At 60.9% G+C, this 22,171-nt stretch overlaps 2 non-coding genes across 2 annotated transcripts; both read right to left on the reverse strand.

Annotated features, from left to right (window-relative positions):
• Window positions 1-2,449: 2,449 nt before the first annotated feature.
• On the reverse strand, window positions 2,450-2,568 carry LOC131868172 (5S ribosomal RNA). Its single transcript, XR_009366663.1, has one exon. It is a non-coding gene; the product is annotated as a 5S ribosomal RNA (ribosomal RNA).
• Window positions 2,569-10,385: 7,817 nt separating this feature from the next.
• Window positions 10,386-10,504, reverse strand: LOC131868180 (5S ribosomal RNA). The gene has a single exon (XR_009366671.1). It is a non-coding gene; the product is annotated as a 5S ribosomal RNA (ribosomal RNA).
• Window positions 10,505-22,171: the final 11,667 nt, after the last annotated feature.

Below are 22,171 nucleotides of genomic sequence, written 5' to 3' on the forward strand. Positions count from 1 at the left end.
GGCCCGGTTGTTGGGTGCGCTCCCACCCTGGCGCGCGCGAAGTTGGAAGTTGGGTTAATTGCCCGGGCGCGCACCTTCGCCAGGGTGGGCACCTTGGTGCGCACACCTTGGCTGGGCTGCGCACCAGGGCGGGCTCAAGATGGCACCAGCATTCCCTTTTTCTCACTATCTTTCAAAACGGAAATTTTAAAATCTCGTTTTTTTTTTGCCTTTTATGGAAATTAGTGAAGGCATCGCATCAAAGGTGCGCACCTCGCTGCCCACCTTGGTGTGCTCCGAGGTGCCCACCACGGTGCGCAACGCCGGTGCGAACCCGGGAGCGCCCCGATGTGTGCTCCAAGGTGCGGCGTGCACGAAGTCGGACCCCGGTTTGCCCCGGGTGCGCACCTCGCGTGCACCTTGGTGCGCACACCTTGGCTGGGTTGCGCGGCCTGGTGGGCACCATGGTGCGCACCAAGGAGCGCTCCGAAGTGTGCTCCAAGGTGCGGCGTGCACGAAGTCGGAGCCCGGTTTGCCCCGGGTACGCACCTCGCGTGCACCTTCGCCGGGGTGGGCACCTCGGCTGGGTTGCGCGCCCTGGTGCGCACCAAGGAGCGCTCCGAAGTGTGCTCCAAGGTGCGGCGTGCACGAAGTCGGAGCCCGGTTTGCCCCGGGTGCGCACCTTCGCCGCGGTGCGCACCATGGCGTGCACGAAGTCGGAGCCCGGTTTGCCCCGGGTGCGCACCTCGCGTGCACCTTCGGCGGGGTTGCGCGCCCTGGTGGGCACCATGGTGCGCACCAAGGAGCGCTCCGAAGTGTGCTCCAAGGTGCGGCGTGCACGAAGTCGGAGCCCGGTTTGCCCCGGGTGCGCACCTCGCGTGCACCTTCGGCGGGGTTGCGCGCCCTGGTGGGCACCATGGTGCGCACCAAGGAGCGCTCCGAAGTGTGCTCCAAGGTGCGGCGTGCACGAAGTCGGAGCCCGGTTTGCCCCGGGTGCGCACCTCGCGTGCACCTTCGCCGCGGTGGGCACCATGGCGTGCACGAAGTCGGAGCCCGGTTTGCCCCGGGTGCGCACCTCGCGTGCACCTTCGCCGGGGTGGGCACCTCGGCTGGGTTGCGCGCCCTGGTGCGCACCAAGGAGCGCTCCGAAGTGTGCTCCAAGGTGCGGCGTGCACGAAGTCGGAGCCCGGTTTGCCCCGGGTGCGCACCTCGCGTGCACCTTCGCCAGGGTGGGCACCTCGGTGCGCACACCTTCTCAATGTTTTCTTGCCTTTTCTGGAAATTGGTGAAGGCAGCGCATCAAAGGTGTGCACCTCGGTGTGCTCCGAGGTGCGAACCCGAGAGCGCTCCGAGGTGCCCACGAAGTCGAAAGTCGGGTTAATTGCATTGTTTTCCCCGGGTGCGCTCCGAGGTGCGCAACATCGGCGCGCACCAAGGAGGGCTCCGAAGTGTGCTCCAAGGTGCGCACGATGGCGTGCACCTCTGGTGCGCACGATTCGGAGCTCGGTTTGACCGGGGTGCGCACACCTTGGCTGGGTTGCGCACCTTTTGTGCGCTCCAAGGTGCGCACGAAGTCGGAGCTCGGTTTGCCCCGGGTGCGCACCTTCGCCAGGGTGCGCACCTTGATGCGCACGCCTTGGCTGGGCTGCGCACCTTGGTGGGCGCCATGGTGCGCACCTTTCGTGCGCTCCAAGGTGCGCACGAAGTCGGAGCTCGGTTTGCCCCGGGTGCGCACCTTGGTGGGCGCCATGGTGCACTCCGAGGTGCCCAAGATTGGTGCGCACCAAGGAGCGCTCCGAAGTGCGCTCCAAGGTGCGCGCGAAGTCGAAAGTTGGGTTAATTGTCCGGTTTGCCTCGGGTGCGCACCTTGCGTGCACCTTCGCCAGGGTGGGCGCCTTGGTGCGCACACCTTGGCTGGGCTGCGCACACCTTGGCACCCGCGTTTCCTTCATTTTAAATTTTTTTTTTTTACAATCTCTCAAGTGGGAAATTCTATAATCTCAACTTTTTTTGCCTTTTCAGGAAACTTTTGAATGGAGCGCATCATTGGTGCGCTCCGAAGTGTGCTCCAAAGCTCTCTCCAGCTGCGTGCACCTGCCCCGGCCGCGCACCCGGCCCCGCCCAGCTTCGCTCACCTGTCCCGGGCGTCTGGTGCGGAACCTTAGAGTAAGAAACATCACCGTGCACCTTGGCCAACGTGCGCGACTCGACCGAGCGCGCACTGGCCGAGGTGCACACCGATTTCACCTGGGTGCGCGCGCAGCACCTCGGGCGCACCGGGGTGCGCGCACAACGCCCGGGTTGCACCGTGGCCTGTGTGCTCGGGGCGCCTCGGGTGCGCGCTCGGTGTCGCCCCCGCGCGCGCGGTAGTGCGGGCAGCGCACCCCGGCCCGGCCCGGCCCCGACGAGAACGCAAACGGGCAAAAGGTTTATTCAAATAGCATTGCGATGCCCGGCGAAAAACTAAAAAAGGGTGCAACACCGGGACTTCCCGGGAGGTCACCCATCCCAGTACTACTCCGGCCCAAGCGCGCTTAACTGCGGAGTTCTGATGGGATCCGGTGCACTAACGCTGGTATGATCGCACCCGTTATGAGCTTGTCGCAGTGTGTACTTAGCAAACCGCGACCCACGTGCGAATCCACCCCGGCCACCCACCCCCGTCGAGGTGCACACCCTCCCTCGCGAAGTGCGCCCCGTTCGCCAAGTGTGAGCCCTGCCCGGGTGCGCGCACCTTGCTAGGGCGTCGGGTGTGCACCCGGCCCGGCCTACGTGCGTGCACCTGGAGGGGGCGTCGTGTGCGTGCAGTGTCCCGTCTGCAACGCGGTGCCCACACACCACCTCGGGCGCAACGACCTGCGCTCACATGTGGGCCGAGTGCACCTTGGTGCATGTTCGGGGCGCCTCGGGTGCACGCTCGATCTTGCCCCGGTGCACCAAGGCGCTCGGTTTGCCCCGGGTGCGCACTTGGTGCAAGGTGGGCACCCAAAATAGGGATCAAGCACCAAAACACAAGTTTCGGGATGCAAAATGGGACCCAAGGACCACAAATGCGTTCCAAGACCCATGATGGGTCCACGAGAACAAAAATGTGTTCCGAGACTTAATAAACAAATATTGGGTTTTAGGAGAAGAAACATGCTCTGATGCCCAAAACGAGAATCGACCCCGAAAAGGCCACAGGCCAAAAGTGGGATGCGAGACAAAAAAAAATGGGACCCGAGGACCAAAATTGGGTTCCCAGGTCGAAGACAGGGCAACCGGACAAGAAACGACCTCTAAGGCTCGAAATGAGTCCCGACGACTAAAACTTGACAAGAAGCACCCATCAGGCACCCAACTCGACACCCATGGGATGCCGACCCACCCGGGCTTCCACCTAGCACACCTTGGCACCCACCCACCCTCGCACCCAACCTCGCACCCAACTTAGCACCTTTGAACCCACATTGGCACTCACCCTGACCCTGGCACCTTGGAACCCACATTGGCACTCACCTTGACCCTGGCACCCACCTTTGCACTCACCTTGGGACCCACCCTGGCTCCCACCTCGGCACCCACCCAGACACCCACCTTGGTTCCTTGGCACCCACCTTGGATCCTTGGCACCCACCCCGACACCCACCTTGGCACGCAACTTGGCTACTTGCCACCCACCTTGGCTCCTTGACGCCCACCCCGACAACCACCCCGTGACCTACCCTGGCTAGGGTTGGTGCACACCCACCCTGGTGCCCACCTTGGCACCCACCCTATGACCCACCTTGGCACGCACCTTAGTACCCACCCCGTTACCCACCCTAGGACCCACCCCGTGACCCACCTTGGCCAGGGTGGGTGCCTTGGTGCGCACAACTTGCCTGGGCTGCACACCAGGGCGGGCTCAAGATGGCACCCGCGTTCCGTTTTTTTCACTATCTTTCAAAACGGAAATTTTAAAATCTCATTTTTTTCTTTTTTTTGCCTTTTCTGGAAATTAGTGAAGGCAGCGCATCAAAGGTGCGCAATGCTGGTGCGAACCCGGGAGCGCTCCGATGTGTGCTCCAAGGTGCGGCGTGCACGAAGTCCGAGCCCGGTTTGCCCCGGGTGCGCACCTCGCGTGCTCCTTCGCCGGGGTGAGCACCTTGGCTGGGTTGCGCGCCCTGGTGCGTACCAAGGAGCGCTCTGAAGTGTGCTCCAAGGTGCGGCGTGCACGAAGTCGGAGCCCGGTTTGCCCCGGGTGTGCACCTCGGGTGCGCACCTCGCGTGCACCTTCGCTGCGGTGGGCACCTTGGCTGGGTTGCGCGCCTTGGTGGGCACCATGCAGTGCACGAAGTCGGAGCCCGGTTTGCCCCGGGCGCGCACCTCCGCCAGGGTGGGCACCTTGGTGCGCACAACTTGCCTGGGCTGCGCATCAGGAAGGGCTCAAGATGGCACCCGCGTTCCGTTTTTTTCACTATCTTTCAGAACGGAAATTTTAAAATATCGTTTTTTTTTGCCTTTTCTGGAAATTAGTGAAGGCAGCGCATCAAAGGTGCGCAACGCTGGTGCGAACCTGGGAGCGCTCCGATGTGTGCTCCAAGGTGCGGCGTGCACGAAGTCGGAGCCCGGTTTGCCTCGGGTGCGCCCTGGTGGGCACCATGGTGCGCACCAAGGAGCGCTCCGAAGTGTGCTCCAAGGTGCGGCCTGCACGAAGTCGGAGCCCGGTTTGCCCCGGGTGTGCACCTCGGGTGGGCACCTTGGTGCGCATGCCTTGCCTGGGCTGCGCACCAGGGCGGGCTCAAGATGGCACCCGCGTTCCTTTTTTTTCACTATCTTTCAAAACGGAAATTTTAAAATCTCATTTTTTTTTGCCTTTTTCTGGAAATTAGTGAAGGCAGCGCATCAAAGGTGCGCACCTCGCTGCCCACCACGGTGCGCAACGCCGGTGGGCACCCGGGAGTGCTTCGAAGTGTGCTCCAAGGTGCTGCGTGCACGTTGTCGGAGCCCGGTTTGCCCCGGGTGCGCACCTCGCGTGCACCTTCGTCGGGGTGGGCACCTTGGCTTGGTTTGCCCCGGCTGCGCTCCGAAGCGGGGTTATTGGAGCGCCGCCTCTTTTTTTGTCGGAGCGTTTGGTGGGGTTTCTCGCATTGGCTCTTCCGAGGCCCGGTTGCCACCCTGGCGCGCACGAAGTCGGAAGTAGGGTTAATTGCCCGGGTGCGCACCTTTGCCAGGGTGGCACCTTACCTGGGCTGTGCACCAGGGCGGGCTCAAGATGGCACGCGCGTTCCGTTTTTTTCACTATCTTTCAAAACGGAAATTTTAAAATCTCCTTTTTTTTTTGCCTTTTCTGGAAATTAGTGAAGGCAGCGCATCAAAGGTGCGCACCTCGCTGCCCACCTTGGTGTGCTCTGAGGTGCGCACCCGGGAGCGCTACGAAGTGTGCTCCAAGGTGCGGCGTGCACGTTGTCGGAGCCCGGTTTGCCCCGGGTGCGCACCTCGCCTGCACCTTGGCCGGGGTGGGCACCTTGGTTGGGTTTGCCCAGGGTGCGCTCCGAAGCGGGGTTACTGGAGCGCCCCCTCTTTTTTTGTCAGAGAGTTTGGTGGGGTTTCTCGCATTGGCTCTTCCCAGGCCCGGTTGTTGGGTGCGCTCCCACCCTGGCGCGCGCGAAGTTGGAAGTTGGGTTAATTGCCCGGGCGCGCACCTTCGCCAGGGTGGGCACCTTGGTGCGCAAACCTTGGCTGGGCTGCGCACCAGGGCGGGCTCAAGATGGCACCAGCATTCCCTTTTTCTCACTATCTTTCAAAACAGAAATTTTAAAATCTCGTTTTTTTTTTGCCTTTTATGGAAATTAGTGAAGGCATCGCATCAAAGGTGCGCACCTCGCTGCCCACCTTGGTGTGCTCCGAGGTGCCCACCACGGTGCGCAACGCCGGTGCGAACCCGGGAGCGCCCCGATGTGTGCTCCAAGGTGCGGCGTGCACGAAGTCGGACCCCGGTTTGCCCCGGGTGCGCACCTCGCGTGCACCTTGGTGCGCACACCTTGGCTGGGTTGCGCGGCCTGGTGGGCACCATGGTGCGCACCAAGGAGCGCTCCGAAGTGTGCTCCAAGGTGCGGCGTGCACGAAGTCGGAGCCCGGTTTGCCCCGGGTGCGCACCTTCGCCGCGGTGGGCACCATGGCGTGCACGAAGTCGGAGCCCGGTTTGCCCCGGGTGCGCACCTCGCGTGCACCTTCGCCGGGGTGGGCACCTCGGCTGGGTTGCGCGCCCTGGTGCGCACCAAGGAGCGCTCTGAAGTGTGCTCCAAGGTGCGGCGTGCACGAAGTCGGAGCCCGGTTTGCCCCGGGTGTGCACCTCGGGTGCGCACCTCGCGTGCACCTTCGCTGCGGTGGGCACCTTGGCTGGGTTGCGCGCCTTGGTGGGCACCATGCAGTGCACGAAGTCGGAGCCCGGATTGCCCCGGGCGCGCACCTCCGCCAGGGTGGGCACCTTGGTGCGCACAACTTGCCTGGGCTGCGCACCAGGAAGGGCTCAAGATGGCACCCGCGTTCCGTTTTTTTCACTATCTTTCAGAACGGAAATTTTAAAATCTCGTTTTTTTTTGCCTTTTCTGGAAATTAGTGAAGGCAGCGCATCAAAGGTGCGCAACGCTGGTGCGAACCTGGGAGCGCTCCGATGTGTGCTCCAAGGTGCGGCGTGCACGAAGTCGGACCCCGGTTTGCCCCGGGTGCGCACCTCGCGTGCACCTTGGTGCGCACACCTTGGCTGGGTTGCGCGCCCTGGTGGGCACCATGGTGCGCACCAAGGAGCGCTCCGAAGTGTGCTCCAAGGTGCGGCGTGCACGAAGTCGGAGCCCGGTTTGCCCCGGGTGCGCACCTCGCGTGCACCTTCGCCGCGGTGGGCACCATGGCGTGCACGAAGTCGGAGCCCGGTTTGCCCCGGGTGCGCACCTCGCGTGCACCTTCGCCGGGGTGGGCACCTTGGTGTGCAGACCTTGGCTGGGTTGCGCGCCCTGGTGGGCACCATGGTGCGCACCAAGGAGCGCTCCGAAGTGTGCTCCAAGGTGCGGCCTGCACGAAGTCGGAGCCCGGTTTGCCCCGGGTGTGCACCTCGGGTGGGCACCTTGGTGCGCATGCCTTGCCTGGGCTGCGCACCAGGGCGGGCTCAAGATGGCACCCGCGTTCCTTTTTTTTCACTATCTTTCAAAACGGAAATTTTAAAATCTCATTTTTTTTTGCCTTTTTCTGGAAATTAGTGAAGGCAGCGCATCAAAGGTGCGCACCTCGCTGCCCACCACGGTGCGCAACGCCGGTGGGCACCCGGGAGTGCTTCGAAGTGTGCTCCAAGGTGCTGCGTGCACGTTGTCGGAGCCCGGTTTGCCCCGGGTGCGCACCTCGCGTGCACCTTCGTCGGGGTGGGCACCTTGGCTGGGTTTGCCCCGGCTGCGCTCCGAAGCGGGGTTATTGGAGCGCCGCCTCTTTTTTTGTCGGAGCGTTTGGTGGGGTTTCTCGCATTGGCTCTTCCGAGGCCCGGTTGCCACCCTGGCGCGCACGAAGTCGGAAGTAGGGTTAATTGCCCGGGTGCGCACCTTTGCCAGGGTGGGCACCTTACCTGGGCTGCGCACCAGGGCGGGCTCAAGATGGCACGCGCGTTCCGTTTTTTTCACTATCTTTCAAAACGGAAATTTTAAAATCTCCTTTTTTTTTTGCCTTTTCTGGAAATTAGTGAAGGCAGCGCATCAAAGGTGCGCACCTCGCTGCCCACCTTGGTGTGCTCTGAGGTGCGCACCCGGGAGCGCTACGAAGTGTGCTCCAAGGTGCGGCGTGCACGTTGTCGGAGCCCGGTTTGCCCCGGGTGCGCACCTCGCCTGCACCTTGGCCGGGGTGGGCACCTTGGCTGGGTTTGCCCAGGGTGCGCTCCGAAGCGGGGTTACTGGAGCGCCCCCTCTTTTTTTGTCAGAGCGTTTGGTGGGGTTTCTCGCATTGGCTCTTCCCAGGCCCGGTTGTTGGGTGCGCTCCCACCCTGGCGCGCGCGAAGTTGGAAGTTGGATTAATTGCCCGGGCGCGCACCTTCGCCAGGGTGGGCACCTTGGTGCGCACACCTTGGCTGGGCTGCGCACCAGGGCGGGCTCAAGATGGCACCAGCATTCCCTTTTTCTCACTATCTTTCAAAACGGAAATTTTAAAATCTCGTTTTTTTTTTGCCTTTTATGGAAATTAGTGAAGGCATCGCATCAAAGGTGCGCACCTCGCTGCCCACCTTGGTGTGCTCCGAGGTGCCCACCACGGTGCGCAACGCCGGTGCGAACCCGGGAGCGCCCCGATGTGTGCTCCAAGGTGCGGCGTGCACGAAGTCGGACCCCGGTTTGCCCCGGGTGCGCACCTCGCGTGCACCTTGGTGCGCACACCTTGGCTGGGTTGCGCGGCCTGGTGGGCACCATGGTGCGCACCAAGGAGCGCTCCGAAGTGTGCTCCAAGGTGCGGCGTGCACGAAGTCGGAGCCCGGTTTGCCCCGGGTACGCACCTCGCGTGCACCTTCGCCGGGGTGGGCACCTCGGCTGGGTTGCGCGCCCTGGTGCGCACCAAGGAGCGCTCCGAAGTGTGCTCCAAGGTGCGGCGTGCACGAAGTCGGAGCCCGGTTTGCCCCGGGTGCGCACCTTCGCCGCGGTGCGCACCATGGCGTGCACGAAGTCGGAGCCCGGTTTGCCCCGGGTGCGCACCTCGCGTGCACCTTCGGCGGGGTTGCGCGCCCTGGTGGGCACCATGGTGCGCACCAAGGAGCGCTCCGAAGTGTGCTCCAAGGTGCGGCGTGCACGAAGTCGGAGCCCGGTTTGCCCCGGGTGCGCACCTCGCGTGCACCTTCGGCGGGGTTGCGCGCCCTGGTGGGCACCATGGTGCGCACCAAGGAGCGCTCCGAAGTGTGCTCCAAGGTGCGGCGTGCACGAAGTCGGAGCCCGGTTTGCCCCGGGTGCGCACCTCGCGTGCACCTTCGCCGCGGTGGGCACCATGGCGTGCACGAAGTCGGAGCCCGGTTTGCCCCGGGTGCGCACCTCGCGTGCACCTTCGCCGGGGTGGGCACCTCGGCTGGGTTGCGCGCCCTGGTGCGCACCAAGGAGCGCTCCGAAGTGTGCTCCAAGGTGCGGCGTGCACGAAGTCGGAGCCCGGTTTGCCCCGGGTGCGCACCTCGCGTGCACCTTCGCCAGGGTGGGCACCTCGGTGCGCACACCTTCTCAATGTTTTCTTGCCTTTTCTGGAAATTGGTGAAGGCAGCGCATCAAAGGTGCGCACCTCGGTGTGCTCCGAGGTGCGAACCCGAGAGCGCTCCGAGGTGCCCACGAAGTCGAAAGTCGGGTTAATTGCATTGTTTTCCCCGGGTGCGCTCCGAGGTGCGCAACATCGGCGCGCACCAAGGAGGGCTCCGAAGTGTGCTCCAAGGTGCGCACGATGGCGTGCACCTCTGGTGCGCACGATTCGGAGCTCGGTTTGACCGGGGTGCGCACACCTTGGCTGGGTTGCGCACCTTTTGTGCGCTCCAAGGTGCGCACGAAGTCGGAGCTCGGTTTGCCCCGGGTGCGCACCTTCGCCAGGGTGCGCACCTTGATGCGCACGCCTTGGCTGGGCTGCGCACCTTGGTGGGCGCCATGGTGCGCACCTTTCGTGCGCTCCAAGGTGCGCACGAAGTCGGAGCTCGGTTTGCCCCGGGTGCGCACCTTGGTGGGCGCCATGGTGCACTCCGAGGTGCCCAAGATTGGTGCGCACCAAGGAGCGCTCCGAAGTGCGCTCCAAGGTGCGCGCGAAGTCGAAAGTTGGGTTAATTGTCCGGTTTGCCTCGGGTGCGCACCTTGCGTGCACCTTCGCCAGGGTGGGCGCCTTGGTGCGCACACCTTGGCTGGGCTGCGCACACCTTGGCACCCGCGTTTCCTTCATTTTAAATTTTTTTTTTTTACAATCTCTCAAGTGGGAAATTCTATAATCTCAACTTTTTTTGCCTTTTCAGGAAACTTTTGAATGGAGCGCATCATTGGTGCGCTCCGAAGTGTGCTCCAAAGCTCTCTCCAGCTGCGTGCACCTGCCCCGGCCGCGCACCCGGCCCCGCCCAGCTTCGCTCACCTGTCCCGGGCGTCTGGTGCGGAACCTTAGAGTAAGAAACATCACCGTGCACCTTGGCCAACGTGCGCGACTCGACCGAGCGCGCACTGGCCGAGGTGCACACCGATTTCACCTGGGTGCGCGCGCAGCACCTCGGGCGCACCGGGGTGCGCGCACAACGCCCGGGTTGCACCGTGGCCTGTGTGCTCGGGGTGCCTCGGGTGCGCGCTCGGTGTCGCCCCCGCGCGCGCGGTAGTGCGGGCAGCGCACCCCGGCCCGGCCCGGCCCCGACGAGAACGCAAACGGGCAAAAGGTTTATTCAAATAGCATTGCGACGCCCGGCGAAAAACTAAAAAAGGGTGCAACACCGGGACTTCCCGGGAGGTCACCCATCCCAGTACTACTCCGGCCCAAGCGCGCTTAACTGCGGAGTTCTGATGGGATCCGGTGCACTAATGCTGGTATGATCGCACCCGTTATGAGCTTGTCGCAGTGTGTACTTAGCAAACCGCGACCCACGTGCGAATCCACCCCGGCCACCCACCCCCGTCGAGGTGCACACCCTCCCTCGCGAAGTGCGCCCCGTTCGCCAAGTGTGAGCCCTGCCCGGGTGCGCGCACCTTGCTAGGGCGTCGGGTGTGCACCCGGCCCGGCCTACGTGCGTGCACCTGGAGGGGGCGTCGTGTGCGTGCAGTGTCCCGTCTGCAACGCGGTGCCCACACACCACCTCGGGCGCAACGACCTGCGCTCACATGTGGGCCGAGTGCACCTTGGTGCATGTTCGGGGCGCCTCGGGTGCACGCTCGATCTTGCCCCGGTGCACCAAGGCGCTCGGTTTGCCCCGGGTGCGCACTTGGTGCAAGGTGGGCACCCAAAATAGGGATCAAGCACCAAAACACAAGTTTCGGGATGCAAAATGGGACCCAAGGACCACAAATGCGTTCCAAGACCCATGATGGGTCCACGAGAACAAAAATGTGTTCCGAGACTTAATAAACAAATATTGGGTTTTAGGAGAAGAAACATGCTCTGATGCCCAAAACGAGAATCGACCCCGAAAAGGCCACAGGCCAAAAGTGGGATGCGAGACAAAAAAAAATGGGACCCGAGGACCAAAATTGGGTTCCCAGGTCGAAGACAGGGCAACCGGACAAGAAACGACCTCTAAGGCTCGAAATGAGTCCCGACGACTAAAACTTGACAAGAAGCACCCATCAGGCACCCAACTCGACACCCATGGGATGCCGACCCACCCGGGCTTCCACCTAGCACACCTTGGCACCCACCCACCCTCGCACCCAACCTCGCACCCAACTTAGCACCTTTGAACCCACATTGGCACTCACCCTGACCCTGGCACCTTGGAACCCACATTGGCACTCACCTTGACCCTGGCACCCACCTTTGCACTCACCTTGGGACCCACCCTGGCTCCCACCTCGGCACCCACCCAGACACCCACCTTGGTTCCTTGGCACCCACCTTGGATCCTTGGCACCCACCCCGACACCCACCTTGGCACGCAACTTGGCTACTTGCCACCCACCTTGGCTCCTTGACGCCCACCCCGACAACCACCCCGTGACCTACCCTGGCTAGGGTTGGTGCACACCCACCCTGGTGCCCACCTTGGCACCCACCCTATGACCCACCTTGGCACGCACCTTAGTACCCACCCCGTTACCCACCCTAGGACCCACCCCGTGACCCACCTTGGCCAGGGTGGGTGCACCCACCCTGGTGCCCACCTTGGCACCCACCCATCCTAGCACCCAGCCTGTGACCGGGCTTGGAACCCAACCTTGCACCCGCACCCGTCTTGGCCAGTGTGGGTGCGCACCCATCCTGGCACCCACGTTGTGACACACCCTTTAACCCACGCACCCTAGCACCCACGTTGGCACCCACCTTGGAACCCAACCTAGCAACTTGGCACCCACCCCGTGACCCACCTTGGCATCCACCATAGCAGTCGCCGACTTGGCACCCACCTCGGCACCCACCTTGACACTTGTGGACCCACCTTGCCACTCACCCTAGCATCGACCCATCCTAGCACCCACCCTGGCACCTTTGCACCCTAGCACTCACCCATCCTAGCACCTAACCTGTGACCCACCTTGACACTCACCCTCGCACCCACCTTGGAACCCAACCTAGCACCCACCCACCCTGACACCAACCCTAGCACCTACCCACCCTTGCACCCACCCTGTGACCCATCTTGGCACCCACCCATCCTACCACTCAACCTATCACCCACCTTCTCACCCACCTTGGCATCCACCTTAGCACCCACCCACACTGGCACCTTGGCACCCACCTCGGGCAAGGTGGGTGCACACCCACCCTGGCACCCAATTTAGAACCCACCGAGCATGTTACCCACCTTGGCACCCACATTGCAGCCCACCCTAGTACCCACCCTATGACCCACATTGGCATCCACACCCTAGCACCCAGGCACCTCGACACCCGCCTTGACACCCACCCTAGCACTGAACCTGTGACCCACCTTGGAACTCACCCTAGAACCCACCCACCCTGTGAACCACCTTGGCATCCACCTTAGCACCCACCCACCTTGGCACCCACTCTAGCACTCACCCATCCTAACACCCAACTTGTTACCCACCTTGGCACCCGCCCTCGCGTCCACCTTGAAACCCACCCTAGCACCCACCCACGCAGGAGCCCACCTTGGCACCCAACCTAACACCCACGCATCCTGGCACCCAACTTGTGACCCACCTTGGAACCCACCCTAGTACCCACCTTTGAACCCACTATATCACCAACCCACCTTGGCACCCACCCTATGACCCTCTTTGGAATCCACCCTAGCACGCACCCACCCTGGCACCCACCATGGAGCGCACCCTAGCACCCACCCACCTCGGCACGCACCTCAACACCCACCTTGGTGTGCGCACTGCGCCAACCTCTCAAAGACCCTATGTGGTGCGCTCCAAAGTGTACACCTTTGGTGCGCTCCAAGGTGCGCACCTTTGGTGCACACCGAGGTGCACACCAAAGTGTGCACCGAGGTGAGCACCAAAGTGCACTCCAGGGTGCACACCAAGGCGTGCACCTTTGGTGCGGTCAATGCAAACGAATTCGGAAGTTGGGGTCGATGTCCTAATCGCTGCTGCAGACTACACGTATGAGAATCGGACAAATAGCTTTATATAGGGGAGGTGTTGCGTTTGATGGGTCGACTCCCCTGGTTGTGTGCACTGCACCAACTTCAAAGACCCTGTCTTGTTTAAGAAGTCAAAAGTTGGGGTGGATGTCCTAATCATTGCTGCAGTCTACGCATGTATGAGAATCAGACAAATAGCTTATATAGGGGAGGTGTTGCATTCGGTGGGTTGACTCCCCTGGTTGTGCGCACTGCGCCAACCTCAAAGACCCCGCATAGCAGAAGAAGTCGGAAGTCGGATTTTGGTGAGCACCAAGGCGTGCACCTTTGGTGCGGTCAACGCAGACGAATTCAGAAGTTGGGGTGGATGTCCTAATCGTTGTTGCAGGCTACACATGTATGAGAATCAGACAAATAGCTTATATAGGGGAGGTGTTGGGTTTGATGGGTCAACTCCCTTGGTTGTGCGCATTACGCCAACCTCAAAGACCTTGTTTTCGTTAAGAAGTCAAAAGTTGGGGTCAATGTCCTAATGGCTCCTGCAGGCTACACATGTATGAGAATCGGACAAATAGCTTATATAGGGGAGGTGTTGGGTTTGATGGGTCGACTCCCCTGGTTGTGCGCATTACGTCAACCTCAAAGACCTTGTTTTCGTTAAGAAGTCAAAAGTTGGGGTCGATGTCCTAATTGCTCCTGTAGACTACACATGTATGAGAATCAGACAAATAGCTTATATAGGGGAGGTGTTGGGTTTGATGGGTTGACTCCCCTAGTTGTTCGCATTACACCAACCTCAAAGACCTTGTTTTCGTTTAGAAGCCGAAAGTTGGGGTCGATGTCCTAATTGCTCCTGCAGGCTACGCATGTATGAGAATCAGACAAATAGCTTATATAGGGGAGGTGTTGGGTTTGATGGGTCGACTCCCCTGGTTGTGCGCATTGCGCCAACCTCAAAGACCCTGCATTGCGGATGAAGTCGAAAGTCAGAGTTTGGTGTGCTACAAGGTGTGGTCGAAGGTGCTCACCTAGGTGTGCACCTTTGGAGCACAGGAAAAGTGCCCTCCAAAAGTGCGCACCTTTGGAGTGCACAAAAGTGCCCTCCAAAAGTGCGCACCTTTGGAGCGCAGAAAAGTGCCCTCCAAAAAGTGCCCTCCAAAAGTGCGCACCTTTGGAGCGCAGAAAAGTGCCCTCCAAAAAGTGCCCTCCAAAAGTGCGCACCTTTGGAGCGCAGAAAAGTGCCCTCCAAAAAGTGCCCTCCAAAAGTGCGCACCTTTGGAGCGCAGAAAAGTGCCCTCCAAAAAGTGCCCTCCAAAAGTGCGCACCTTTGGAGCGCAGAAAAGTGCCCTCCAAAAAGTGCCCTCCAAAAGTGCGCACCTTTGGAGCGCAGAAAAGTGCCCTCCAAAAAGTGCCCTCCAAAAGTGCGCACCTTTGGAGCGCAGAAAAGTGCCCTCCAAAAAGTGCCCTCCAAAAGTGCGCACCTTTGGAGCGCAGAAAAGTGCCCTCCAAAAAGTGCCCTCCAAAAGTGCGCACCTTTGGAGCGCAGAAAAGTGCCCTCCAAAAAGTGCCCTCCAAAAGTGCGCACCTTTGGAGCGCAGAAAAGTGCCCTCCAAAAAGTGCCCTCCAAAAGTGCGCACCTTTGGAGCGCAGAAAAGTGCCCTCCAAAAGTGCGCACTTTTGGTGCGCACCAAGGCGCTGGTTCGGTCGTTGCAGGCGAGTTCGGAAGTTGGGGTCGATGTCCTGAGCGGAGGTGCAAACTACACAGGTGTCGGAATCGGACAAATAGCTTATATAGGGGAGGTGTATGCTTCGATGGGTCGACTCCCCAGGTTGAGCGCACCGCGCCAACCTCAAAGACCCTACGGTATGGATGAAGTCGGAAGTTGGGTCCGATGACCGATTCGATTCGTAGGTATGCTCATGAGGTCGGAATTTGGGTCCGATGACCTGCCATGTGCAGGAAGGCGAATGTTGACACTGTGCGTTGCAAGGTGCACACCAAGGCGCTGGTGCGGTCTTTTTAGTCGAGTTCGGAAGTTGGGGTCGATGTCCTGATCGGAGGTGCAAGCTACACAGGTGTGGGAATCGGACAAATAGCTTATATAGGGGAGGTGTATGCTTCGTTGGGTCGACTCCCCGGGTTGAGCGCACCGCGCCAACCTCAAAGACCCTACGGTATGGATGAAGTCGGAAGTTGGGTCCGATGACCGATTCGATATGTAGGCATACTCGCGAGGTCGGAATTTGGGTCCGATGACCTGCCACGTGCAGGAAGGCGAATGTTGGCACTGTGCGTTGCAAGGTGCGCACCAAGGCGCTGGTTCGGTCGTTGGAGGCGAGTTCGGAAGTTGGGGTCGATGTCTTGATCGGAGGTGCAAACTACACAGGTGTGGGAATCGGACAAATAGCTTATATAGGGGAGGTGTATGCTTCGTTGGGTCGACTCCCCGGGTTGAGCGCACCGCGCCAACCTCAAAGACCCTACGGTATGGATGAAGTCGGAAGTTGGGTCCGATGACCGATTCGATATGTAGGCATACTCGCGAGGTCGGAATTTGGGTCCGATGACCTGCCATGTGCAGGAAGGCGAATGTTGGGACTGTGCGTCGCAAGGTGCGCACCAAGGCGCTGGTGCCGTCGTTGCAGTCGAGTTCGGAAGTTGGGGTCGATGTCCTGGTCAGAGGTGCAAACTACACAGGTGTGGGAATCGGACAAATAGCTTATATAGGGGAGGTGTATGCTTCGATGGGTCGACTCCCTGGGTTGAGCGCACCGCGCCAACCTCAAAGACCCTACAGTATGGATGAAGTCGGAAGTTGGGTCCGATGACCGATTCGATACGTAGGCATATTGGCGAGGTCTGAATTTGTGTCCGATGACCTGCCATGCGCAGGAAGGCGGAATTTGGGTCCGATGACCGAGTTGATGGCGTGCCATGCGCAGAAAGGCGGAATTTGGGTCCGATGACCGAGTTGATGTTGATGGCCCGCCATGCACAGGAAGGCGGAATTTGGGTCCGATGACCGATTTGAAGGCGTGCCATACGCAAAAAGGCGGAGTTTGGGTCCGATGACCGAGTTGATATTGATGGCCCGCCATGCGCAGGAAGGCGGAATTTGGGTCCGATGACCTGACATACGCATGGAGTCCGACTCGGGGGCCGATGTTCGATTCGATGACTTGCATTGTGGGTAAAGTCGGAAGTTGTGGTCTTTGACCCGATTCGATGACCAGACTTCGGCTGCTTGAGAATCGGACAAATAACTTATATAGGGGAGGTAGTGTTCTCGAGCATCCTCCCCCCGTGCCCGTTTATGTCGATTGATGCTGGTGCTCGACTGGTTGGAGCGCTCGGATGCAAAAATCTTGCACCAGGATTTATCGATTGTGATGGACACGGCAAGTCTCCTGATTGCTATGCAGGAGCTCATCGTGAATCTCTATGCGGCCTTGGTATGGACTCGACCTGCGGAATGGTTCGGCAATGGTAGTCGCTCCAACACGTCCTTGCAATGGCCACAGAGGTGATTCGACTAGAGCTCCAGTCTAGCTTTTGGGTTGCTTGGCGGACTGGTATAGCCGCGATCGAGTTCCGGCCATGAACGTTTTAGATAGCTCTTGGGCTTTCTGGGACGGAAGTCGGAAGTTTGGGCTGTTGTCCGATTTGATGACCATTCTTCGGATGTGTGAGAATCGGACAAATAACTTATATAGGGGACTGTGTTGTCTCACGCAGCCCCCTCCGTGCCCCTCTATCTCGACCGATGTTGGTGCTTGAAAGGGTTGGGATCGCTCGGATTTATAAACGTGCACCACCATTTGTCGAGTGTGAGGGACGCGGCAGGTCTCCTAAATGCTATGCGGGCGCTCTCTGAGAATCTCTATCCGGCCTCGACACAGACTAGTCTTGCTGAATGGTTTGGCACTGGTAGTCGATCCAACACGTCGTTGTTGTGGCCGCCTAGGCGATTCGATTCGAGCCCCCGTCTAGCTTTTGGGTTGCTTGGCGGATTTTGCCCTATCCGCAAGTGAGCTCGGTCCCTAAACGTTCGAGAAACCCGATTGCTATGCGCCGACTCTCTTTCTTGCGAGCCTCCATCTAGCTTTTGGGTCTCTACGGAACGGAAGTCGGAATCTGGGACCGTTGTTTGATTCGACGAGGCAGACTACGGTTGTGCGAGAATCGGACAAATAACTTATATAGGGGATGTGTTGACTGGAGCATTCTCCCCCGTGCCCCTCTAACTCGACCAATGCTGGCGCTCGAACGGTGGTAGCGCTCGGATTTTCATTGAGCGCCAGCATTGGTCGATTTAGAGGGGCATGCGAGATTCCCGAATGCTATGCGAGGGCTCTAACGGAAATGTCTATTGGTTTCGGTATGGATGCAATTGCGAGTGGTTCGGCAAAGGTAGTCGTTCCGATGCGTCCATGTCGTGGCCAAATCGATAATTCGATTTGAGCCCTCGTATAGCATTTGGGTCTCTCGATGTGATTCCGCATTCCAGTCCCTTTGGGCACTGCTTGAGCCGCATCCCAGGGGGTTCCCTTCCCAATAATCTGCCTCGCAACCCGATTGCTATGCGGTGAGGCTCCTCGGCCGCCTCGGAACTATCTGTGTATCAGACGCATCGCGGGATAAGGGGTTGGCAACGGTAGTCGCCCCAAGCGCGTCCGATGCTTGGACCATTCCGAGGCGGCCCTGAAGCCTCTTCCGTCTAGCCGTTGGGTCCTTCTCGCCGCATCCCTCGCCTCGCACCCCGATTGCTATGCGGTGAGGCTCCTTGGCCGCCTCGGAACTATCTGTGTATCGGACGCGTCGCGGGATAAGGGGTTGTCACTGGTAGTCGCCCCAAGCGCGTCCGATGCTTGGACCATTCCGAGGCGGCCCTGAAGCCTCTTCCGTCTAGCCGTTGGGTCCTTCTCGCCGCATCCCTCGCCTCGCACCCCGATTGCTATGCGGTGAGGCTCCTCGGCCGCCTCGGAACTATCTGTGTATCGGACGCGTCGCGGGATAAGGGGTTGTCATTGGTAGTCGCCCCAAGCGCGTCCGATGCTTGGACCATTCCGAGGCGGCCCTGAAGCCTCTTCCGTCTAGCCGTTGGGTCCTTCTCGCCGCATCCCTCGCCTCGCACCCCGATTGCTATGCGGTGAGGCTCCTCGGCCGCCTCGGAACTATCTGTGTATCGGACGCGTCGCGGGATAAGGGGTTGTCATTGGTAGTCGCCCCAAGCGCGTCCGATGCTTGGACCATTCCGAGGCGGCCCTGAAGCCTCTTCCGTCTAGCCGTTGGGTCCTTCTCGCCGCATCCCTCGCCTCGCACCCCGATTGCTATGCGGTGAGGCTCCTCGGCCGCCTCGGAACTATCTGTGTATCGGACGCGTCGCGGGATAAGGGGTTGTCACTGGTAGTCGCCCCAAGCGCGTCCGATGCTTGGACCATTCCGAGGCGGCCCTGAAGCCTCTTCCGTCTAGCCGTTGGGTCCTTCTCGCCGCATCCCTCGCCTCGCACCCCGATTGCTATGCGGTGAGGCTCCTCGGCCGCCTCGGAACTATCTGTGTATCGGACGCGTCGCGGGATAAGGGGTTGTCACTGGTAGTCGCCCCAAGCGCGTTCGATGCTTGGACCATTCCGAGGCGGCCCTGAAGCCTCTTCCGTCTAGCCGTTGGGTCCTTCTCGCCGCATCCCTCGCCTCGCACCCCGATTGCTATGCGGTGAGGCTCCTCGGCCGCCTTGGAACTATCTGTGTATCGGACGCGTCGCGGGATAAGGGGTTGTCACTGGTAGTCGCCCCAAGCGCGTCCGATGCTTGGACCATTCCGAGGCGGACCCGAAGCCTCTTCCGTCTAGCCGTTGGGTCCTTCTCGCCGCATCCTTCGCCTCGCACCCCGATTGCTATGCGGTGAGGCTCCTCGGCCGCCTCGGAACTATCTGTGTATCGGACGCGTCGCGGGATAAGGGGTTGTCACTGGTAGTCGCCCCAAGCGCGTCCGATGCTTGGACCATTCCGAGGCGGACCCGAAGCCTCTTCCGTCTAGCCGTTGGGTCCTTCTCGCCGCATCCCTCGCCTCGCACCCCGATTGCTATGCGGTGAGGCTCCTCGGCCGCCTTGGAACTATCTGTGTATCGGACGCGTCGCGGGATAAGGGGTTGTCACTGGTAGTCGCCCCAAGCGCGTCCGATGCTTGGACCATTCCGAGGCGGACCCGAAGCCTCTTCCGTCTAGCCGTTGGGTCCTTCTCGCCGCATCCCTCGCCTCGCACCCCGATTGCTATGCGGTGAGGCTCCTCGGCCGCCTTGGAACTATCTGTGTATCGGACGCGTCGCGGGATAAGGGGTTGTCACTGGTAGTCGCCCCAAGCGCGTCCGATGCTTGGACCATTCCGAGGCGGACCCGAAGCCTCTTCCGTCTAGCCGTTGGGTCCTTCTCGCCGCATCCCTCGCCTCGCACCCCGATTGCTATGCGGTGAGGCTCCTCGGCCGCCTTGGAACTATCTGTGTATCGGACGCGTCGCGGGATAAGGGGTTGTCACTGGTAGTCGCCCCAAGCGCGTCCGATGCTTGGACCATTCCGAGGCGGCCCCGAAGCCTCTTCCGTCTAGCCGTTGGGTCCTTCTCGCCGCATCCCTCGCCTCGCACCCCGATTGCTATGCGGTGAGGCTCCTCGGCCGCCTTGGAACTATCTGTGTATCGGACGCGTCGCGGGATAAGGGGTTGTCACTGGTAGTCGCCCCAAGCGCGTCCGATGCTTGGACCATTCCGAGGCGGCCCCGAAGCCTCTTCCGTGTAGCCGTTGGGTCCTTCTCGCCGCATCCCTCGCCTCGCACCCCGATTGCTATGCGGTGAGGCTCCTCGGCCGCCTTGGAACTATCTGTGTATCGGACGCGTCGCGGGATAAGGGGTTGTCACTGGTAGTCGCCCCAAGCGCGTCCGATGCTTGGACCATTCCGAGGCGGACCTGAAGCCTCTTCCCTCTAGCCGTTGGGGCTTTCTCGCCGCATCCCTCGCCTCGCACCCTGATTGCTATGCTGTGAGGCTCCTCGGCCGCCTTGGAACTATCTGTGTATTGGACGCATCGCGGGATAAGGGGTTGGCAGTGGTAGTCGCCCCAAGCGCATCCGATGCTTGGACCATTCCGAGGCGGCCCTGCAGCCTCTTCCGTCTAGCCGTTGGGGCCATCTCGCCGCATCCCCCACCTCGCACCACGATTGCTATGCGGTGAGGCTCCTTGGCCGCCTCGGAACTATCTGTGTATCGGACGCATCGCGGGATAAGGGGTTGTCACTGGTAGTCGCCCCAAGCGCGTCCGATGCTTGGACTATTCCGAGGCGGCCCTGCAGCCTCTTCCGTCTAGCCGTTGGGGCCATCTCGCTGCATCCCCCACCTCCTCGGCCGCCTCGGAACTATCTGTGTATCGGACGCATCGCGGGATAAGGGGTTGGCAGTGGTAGTCGCCCCAAGCGCGTCCGATGCTTGGACTATTCCGAGGCAGCCCTGCAGCCTCTTCCGTCTAGCCTTTGGGGCCATCTCGCCGCATCCCTCGCCTCGCACCCCGATTGCTATGCGGTGAGGCTCCTCGGCCGCCTGGGAACTATCTTCGTATCGGACGCATCGCGGGATAAGGGGTTGTCACTGGTAGTCGCCCCAAGCGCGTCTGATGCTTGGACTATTCCGAGGCGGCCCTGTGGCCTCTTCCGTCTAGCCGTTGGGGCCATCTCGCCGCATCCCCCACCTCGCACCCCGATTGCTATGCGGTGAGGCTCTTCGGCCGCCTTGGAACTATCTTCGTATCGGACGCATCGCGGGATAAGGGGTTGTCACTGGTAGTGGCCCCAAGCGCGTCCGATGCTTGGACTATTCCGAGGCGGCCCTGCAGCCTCTTCCGTCTAGCCGTTGGGGCCATCTCGCCGCATCCCCCACCTCGCACCCCGATTGCTATGCGGTGAGGCTCCTCGGCCGCCTTGGAACTATCTTCGTATCGGACGCATCGCGGGATAAGGGGTTGTCACTGGTAGTCGCCCCAAGCGCGTCCGATGCTTGGACTATTCCGACGCGGCCCTGTGGCCTCTTCCGTCTAGCCGTTGGGGCCATCTCGCCGCATCCCCCACCTCGCACCCCGATTGCTATGCGGTGAGGCTCCTCGGCCGCCTTGGAACCATCTTCGTATCGGACGCATCGCGGGATAGGGGGCTGTCACTGGTAGTCGCCCCAAGCGTGTCCGATGCTTGGACCATTCCTAGGCGGCCCTGAAGCCTCTTCCGTCTAGCCGTTGGGGCCTTCCCGCCCCATCCCTCGCCTCGCACCCCCGATTGCTATGCGGTGAGGCTCCTCGGCCGCCTTGGAACCATCTGTGTATCGGACGCATCGCGGGATAAGGGGTTGGCACTGGCAGTCGCCCCAAGCGCGTCCGATGCTTGGACCATTCCGAGGTGGCCCTGAAGCCTCTTCCGTCTAGCCGTTGGGGCCTTCCCGCCCCATCCCTCGCCTCGCACCCCGATTGATATGCGGTGAGGCTCCTCGGCCGCCTTGGAACTATCTGTGTATCGGACGCATCGCGGGATAAGGGGTTGGCACTGGTAGTCGTCCCAATCGCATCCGATGCTTGGACCATTCCGAGGCGGCCCTGCAGCCTCTTCCGTTTAGCCGTCGGGGCCTTCCCGCCGCATCCCTCGCCTCGCATCCCGATTCCTATGCGGTGAGTCTTCTCGGCCGCCGCGGAACTATACCTGTTATTGCTACTGCATCCTTCGGCTGGTAACCTCCTCTGCCGCCTTGGAACGTTCTCTTTGTCGGACGCGTCGCGGGATAAGGGGTTGGCACTGGTAGTCGCCCCAAGCGCGCCCGATGCATAGACCGCTCCGAGTCGACCTTGCTTTCAGCCTCTCACATGCATAGACCTCTCTGAGTCGACCCTGCAGCCTCTCACGTTTAGCCTTTGGAATCTCGCCTCACAACATGATTGCTATCCTTGATGCATCCCTTGCCTCGAGCCCTGATTGC

The sequence above is a fragment of the Cryptomeria japonica genome, unplaced genomic scaffold (assembly GCF_030272615.1).
Source record: "Cryptomeria japonica unplaced genomic scaffold, Sugi_1.0 HiC_scaffold_197, whole genome shotgun sequence".
Taxonomy (NCBI): Eukaryota; Viridiplantae; Streptophyta; class Pinopsida; order Cupressales; family Cupressaceae; genus Cryptomeria; species Cryptomeria japonica.